The sequence below is a fragment of the Portunus trituberculatus genome, chromosome 43, assembly GCF_017591435.1.
Source record: "Portunus trituberculatus isolate SZX2019 chromosome 43, ASM1759143v1, whole genome shotgun sequence".
In the NCBI taxonomy this organism is placed as follows: domain Eukaryota; kingdom Metazoa; phylum Arthropoda; class Malacostraca; order Decapoda; family Portunidae; genus Portunus; species Portunus trituberculatus.
The window spans coordinates 21,909,792-21,916,689 of record NC_059297.1 but is presented as its reverse complement, the minus strand read 5'-3'; the positions used below and the strand labels follow the sequence as shown (position 1 = coordinate 21,916,689).

The 6,898-nt window shown below is 45.5% G+C and overlaps 1 protein-coding gene across 1 annotated transcript in view; it reads right to left on the bottom strand.

Annotated features, from left to right (window-relative positions):
- Positions 1 to 3,362, bottom strand: part of LOC123518413 (extracellular serine/threonine protein CG31145-like) — a 202,970-nt gene extending 199,608 nt beyond the window's left edge. Inside the window, 1 exon segment of the mRNA XM_045279223.1 lies at positions 3,069 to 3,362. The gene's annotated coding sequence lies outside the window, so the exon portion shown is untranslated.
- Between the last annotated feature and the right edge of the window lie 3,536 nt (positions 3,363 to 6,898).

The window sequence follows — 6,898 nt, the reverse complement described above, 5'->3', positions numbered from 1 at the left end:
CGGCATCTCACTCCTTCCTTCCTCAGAACGAACCAATCCTGCACGCTCACCTCGTCGCCTCTCCACCCTCCACTCTCACGCGACCCATCACGACTTTTCCCAGTTCTGATATCTCTTCTTTTATTATTTTCGTGCGTGTTAGCTGCCATTTTCTTTTCATACATATATACATTTTTTTTTCATTTCTCTCTCTTTCGCTCTTCTCCTAATTGTTTTCCGGATTTCCGTTCCCCAGCGATGCTCATTCCCCGTAATGGAATTCCAGGCAGGAATGAGTGAGTGGCGGCGAGGGTATCTGTGGGCATCAGCTTTACCATTCATCACTCCTTCCTTCATTAATTAAGTGGATCAACCTATAAGTTAAAGACCCACCAACATCACTCGCCCCCGTCCCCCCCAACTCTCTCTCTCTCTCTCTCTCTCTCTCTCTCTCTCTCTCTCTCTCTCTCTCACGGTGCAAGAAAACAAATTAAAGACAGGGCTGGAGTGCTGCTGGCTGGACTCTCAATCGGTTCGTTTGTTAGAATGTAATTACAGCGGGATGGACAAACACAGCTCCTAGACGCCTCTACAAGTGTCTCTGGGGCAAGTGGTGGTGCAAAGAAGAAGACATGGCACCACAGAAAGTGACAATACGCGTTTTATCTCATGACGTGGTTTGTATGACTTTTTAAACGAGGGAGGAGGTGACGGTGTGTGTTTTCCCTCTTGATGTGGCTTGTTTGACACAGTGGACGAGGAAAGAAGTGCTGTTGTGTGTGTTTCCTTCATGATGTTATTTATGTGACGTGGTGGACGAAGGAAGAAGAGATACAGCGCAGTAGCCTCCGTGACAAGGAAACTAATGTCGATGAGGGTGTTTCCATGACGCTGCCTGTGCGACTTTCAAGACGAGGGAAGAAGTGACGGTGTGTTCCTCCCAATGATGTGGCCTACGTGATGTGCTCGATAAAAGAAGTCCCGACGTGTGGTTTATGTGGGACGTGGAAGACAATGGTGTGACTACCCCAGGGGTGTGACAGTATGATTTGTTTATCATTTACGTACAACACACTTCCTATGCTGAAAAGGACAATTTACAAAAACGACAACACAAGACCTTAATTTATGATAGTCTATTTACTTTCACCAAACGCCAATCTTTTTTCTTGGATATACTCGTCCTACAACAACAGTTATACATAATCACCTTCACTACCCCGACTGCCCCCCCCACACACACACATGAATAAATAGCTTATAGACCACAGCTGCTGTAAACAATACTATTAATTAAATTAGAATCTTCAAACTATAACATATCTAGTATATATATTCTCTCTCTCTCTCTCTCTCTCTCTCTCTCTCTCTCTCTCTCACACACACACACACACACACACACACACTACCTCGAACCCATTAACATACAAAATTCTCAACGCAACTTTTTCCTTTCAATCCCATACACACGCTTCTCCACTCACCTACCAACAGATTTACATTTTCCCCCTCGAACTACCTCCTTCACTATTTCTTTTTTTCCTTGCCTTTATAACACGAGTAACTAACAAGCGTACCACCCAAAGGCTCCTCCTCAACCACCTCCACACGAGCGTTAACTCTGCCGAGGCTGTGGTGGCAGAGAAGTGAACGCCGCATTAGGCAGTGGAATAAGAAGGGACCTCCCGCTGTACATCATTAGTCTTGTTAGGGAGGTTTTAATTCCATTCTCTATATCATACACTCTTACCCAAACAGGAGAGAGAGAGAGAGAGAGAGAGAGAGAGAGAGAGAGAGAGAGAGAGAGAGAGAGAGAGAGAGAGAGAGAGAGAGAGAGAGAGAGAGAGAGAGAGAGAGAGAGAGAGAGAGAGAGAGAGAGAGAGAGAGAGAGAGAGAGAGAGAGAGAGAGAGAGAGAGAGAGAGAGAGAGAGAGAGAGAGAGAGAGAGAGAGAGAGAGAGAGAAAGAGATGGAAGAAAAATGATACAATGAATGGGATGGATGAGAAGAATGCACGCAGTAGATGAGATGTGAAATCTGTCGGAACAATTGGCTGAGAGAGAGAGAGAGAGAGAGAGAGAGAGAGAGAGAGAGAGAGAGAGAGAGAGAGAGAGAGAGAGAGATGGGCAAGTGGCAAGGACCAGGGAGTGAGAGAGCGCGGAGCAAGTGGCAGGGAGGAGACAGGAGGCGGTAGTGGTGGTGTAAGGGAGAAGGACGCGGTGGGGGATGAAAACAGAAGGAACAACTAACCTTGACTATCAGCCCAAACTATCATCTACACACCACAACCACAGACGTACACATCCTCCACCACCTCAATTTCTTCCCACCTCTGTATATTCACGTTTTTACTACAAACAGACACATATTACACCACTTACTCCTTCCCCGTCCCTCCTTCCATCCACACACCACAGTTCCTACATCCACCGTCCGCCCGTTCTTCCCTCCCTCCCTCACCTCCCTCAGCACGTTGTCGCAACCTCAACACTGTACCAACCCGTGTTACCACCGCCAGGCTGCCCTTACCGCGCCACACCCAGCACCACACCTCCACACCACACAACTGTTTGAAACCTACCTCATTTCGCGGCCTTCACAACGTTTTCACTTAAACAGTCCATGCCTACCTGCACGATTTGACCTCTCTCTCTCTCTCTCTCTTCCATACATAATTTAACTTTACCTTCCTCCATTCCATACATTATCTGCTTCCTCCTTCCCTAGGCTCCACCACGCCCCCAGCATCCTTCTGTTCCTCATCCCTCCCCGATCTTATCATTCACTTCCGCCACAGCGCTGCACACCTCAACGCGAGCCACCACCGTCAACACAGCTCAGTCATCATAGCAAACTTTACACGTGTCTGTTTAAAGATTTGTTTTTCCATTGTCTCGGGTTTGTGTTTAACTCGTGATTATTACACTGCTGCCGCCTCCTTAACTGCATTCCTCAAGTTCATGTGTTTTGGGAAATACCCGTTTGAGTGTTGCGCAATCCTCACGGTGATGTAATTTTCCTTGTGTTTATCGTGCCCAGCTCCTCAGACACACACACACACGACAAAGACAGACACAGACTCAGGGCTTACCTTGCAATCTCGCTGTCGCCTTGGTTGAGGGAGTAAGACAACTAACTTTCCGCGGCAGTCACACTCACAACCTCTAAAATTCAGGTCAAGGCGTGTTCCGAGGTGTGTACCGGTTGGATGTTTCTCACACTCGGAGGCTTGGCTGCGTCCCTCGACACTGTGCAATGTTCGTCTTGACACCAAGTCAAAGTTCGGAGTGAGAAAGACGGAAAACTAAAGTCCAGAGCGGAGCGTGCAGCTATCCACCTTCACTGGCTACACGACACTGAATGGACTTTAACATTTTCTCCTCCTCGGGTCTGAGGCGGCTGAGTTGCCAAGTTATGTTTTTGTCCGGACGGGAGAGGGAGGTAAGGCAGCGGGCGGGACCAGCAGGCAGCCTCGTGCGCGCCGCTCAGCTCTCCACATCAAACTCATGTTGTCAGGTCGTTAACAAAACATCGGCGTGGTAATCTTTGAGTCAGTCCCTGCAAAAAGTCGTAAAGCGGTGGAAATGTGTCGAGCTGAGGTAATATTACGCTCCCTGTCATCTCATTCCGCTGTTAGTATTCCCGCGGCAGGCAGTGTGGTCTTGCACTTCCCGACCCCTTCCCTCGCCGCCACCCGTCACGGACATGCTCGCCAATCCCGTTAACTACGCCGAAATCACTTGTAAAATAGCGGCAAGTGTCATACATTTCTGAGATTACGGACGCGCTATTCTCGGAAATGAACCAAAGTCCAGGCCAATCCCAAAGTGTGAGACGTGGGTTTCCATAGCAACAGACGGTCATGTGACGGGAGATATCTGTGAAGGGAGGATAGGGGAGGGCATGGGAGGATGGAGGAGGTGGAGACACTAAGATCCAAAACATATCTTCCATGGCGGAAATGAGGAACGACATGCAGGCTGTTCCGAAGCTTTACTCAGACGCCTCACCTCTCACCTCCACCAGCGGGGAAATTATCTGCGCTTTTCACGTCCGGTAAGACGATTTGGAAAGACGTTTAACTTTTAAAGAATCTTCTATGTATGTCTATTTATATATGTTGCCCGCTAGCACAAAATGTCAATAATACAGTAATTTATGAATGAGGACACTGGCATAAGTACGTCTCTATACTAACATTTTTCTCCTACGTATAGTGAGAGACCAGTAAGCTCCAAGTTCATAATATATTCATGCATACATCAGTAAACGCTTTATCTATTCCTTATTATCCTTTAAATAGTATTAATCATGTGACAATTTGAGAAACCCTACATGATTTTAATCAGTGAATATATAACCATAGATATTAAAAAATTTCATTAACCCAGTTCCTAATGATGTCACTGTTACTATTCAGCATACTCAGCATCATTGCCAGACTTTCTAATCAAGTTAATGGAGAATCAGCACAAGTCACAGCTAAACAGAGGAGCGTCACACAGTCCATCCCTAACCAGTTATATCCAAACCTCCGCAAAGCCAACCTCTCAGACTTGCCCTGCCCTGTTCTGCCCGCGGTGCCAGTGAGCGTCTTGCCAGGTCGTGATGAAACAGACCTGAGGAAACCAACCATCCGACTCAAGTTTTTATCTGTTGTTTCGTCACCTCATAAAACTGTATCAGCCACACCTACCAGTTATACTCTCACTCTCTCTTGTTCTCGTACGTTCATCCTCACTATTACCACCATCACCAGTGTATTCCCCCTCTGCCAGCCGAGCCACTAACCACTGCCACTTCCCCCCAACAACACTTATTCCCCCACTCATTCCCCGCTCGCCGCGTCACTGCCCCGTCCACTACCAACACTCACGCCCACACAGACACACACACACACACACACACACACACACACACACACACACACACACACACATATATGGCACGCTCGGTAACAGTGCCATCAACACATCCATTCCCTGAACGCGCCCCTACCGTCCGTTACACGGGAAATTTGTCATACGCTTACATGAAGAACTGTAAAAGTATTCATCTTTATGTTTACCTCCTGGGAAGCTTAGTTGTATCAATACACACACACACACACACACACACACACACACACACACACACACACACACACACACACACACACACTTATCATAATAAACATCCCCCACTCCCTCCCACACACACACACACACACACACACACACACACACACACACACACACACACACACACACAGTCACATACACATACACAAGCAAATCAAGAGCATCCCAAGAACTGCTGACCTGAATAGTGAAATCCTACACCTGTGCCCTTATTCACGATACATTTAAGGCCCGTGTCTCATCTCGCTGCCGTAACCCCAAACCTCCTCTGGCTATTAACGCGTGCTAAACCGGACACATGGAAAGGTTACTACTGAAGCAGAGTCAAGAGCTGTCTAAACTTGTGTGCTGACTAAGACTGCTTGCGTTATACCTTAGTAAATGGTGTTTAGATAATGAATATATATATATATATATATATATATATATATATATATATATATATATAGATAGATAGATAGATAGATAGATAGATAGATAGATAGATAGATAGATAGATATATAGATATACAGATATACAGCAAGTGGATATATAGTGAGTGACGCTTTGGTCTCTCATAAGGGGGATTTTCAAAGGCTATGGATATCATTCATCGGGTTTGATGGATGCTATTTCATTCCCATTGGTCTTAGTGATGTTCAGTGAGAGAGTAAAGACAGGCTCATATGTGGTGATGCTTTGGACTGTTCAAAAGCTAGATTTGTCAGAGGTTAGTGATATGAGTTTTTTTTTTTTATGGTTGCTACTTTATTCCCATTGGCCTTACTAATGATCACACAATGTGTAATAAGCTAAGCTATTAATCGAGTTATGACATCCTAATAAATGCTAACAATAACTTCCACCAAAACTTGACAGTCAATTTTTTAACCCCTTCAATACCATGACGCATTTCCATATTCATTCTGCTTACAATTTGGTGATTTTATACAGGTTCGGAAACTTATGTGGGAAATAGAATAGTGCAGACTGTGGCCGTCAATCTTCTGACCTCCATAGACCCTTTGTAATGTTGATAAAATGGTCTAATTACACACAAAACTCATGGCAAAAATATGTCTCCACTACTGAAGAGGTTAACGTAAGGTTGTTTTCTTTCCCACTAACATTGAAAAATCTGCACGAAAACATTAACAAAATCACGTCAGTAACCCCAGAAACCCAATACCATCGAACAATAGAATCATAACAATACCCTTGCGAATAGCGAGATCCAGTGACACAATGGCTTCTAATACAGCCTCTTAAAAGTAGAGATGAGCCAAGTTTGAGATTACAGTTCATCCCTTTTCGTGCTCAGTGCAATACTAACCAACAGGAAGTGGAGCTGCGGGATCTGCCTCACAGTAACGAGACCTGGAAACGTCCCACAGTACAAATAACCTCACACACCCGAGCCTGTTACGAGAGACTCACTAACCACCTAACCACCACTACCACAACCTCGCTTCCCACCTCCGTAACGTGACACAATAACAGTAATCTAACTTTCTCTACTTAGCTTGCCTGAACTTAACTACAAACTACAGCAACTTGGAGTTCAGAATTAAGGATTGCTCTATCACGGCGGAATGTAAGGTATTTGCGTAGTAGAGCTGGCACCTTCTACATATATATTTTTTTCTTATTTGTGGTGTTATTTGGGGTTAAAACATTCGTCTCCTTGTTATGACGGCAAGGTTCCTTTGTATCGTAACTCTGTGTGTGTGTGTGTGTGTGTGTGTGTGTGTGTGTGTGTGTGTGTGTGTGTGTGTGTGTGTGTGTGTGTGTGTGTGTGTGTGTGTGTTCTCTGGCGCCAAG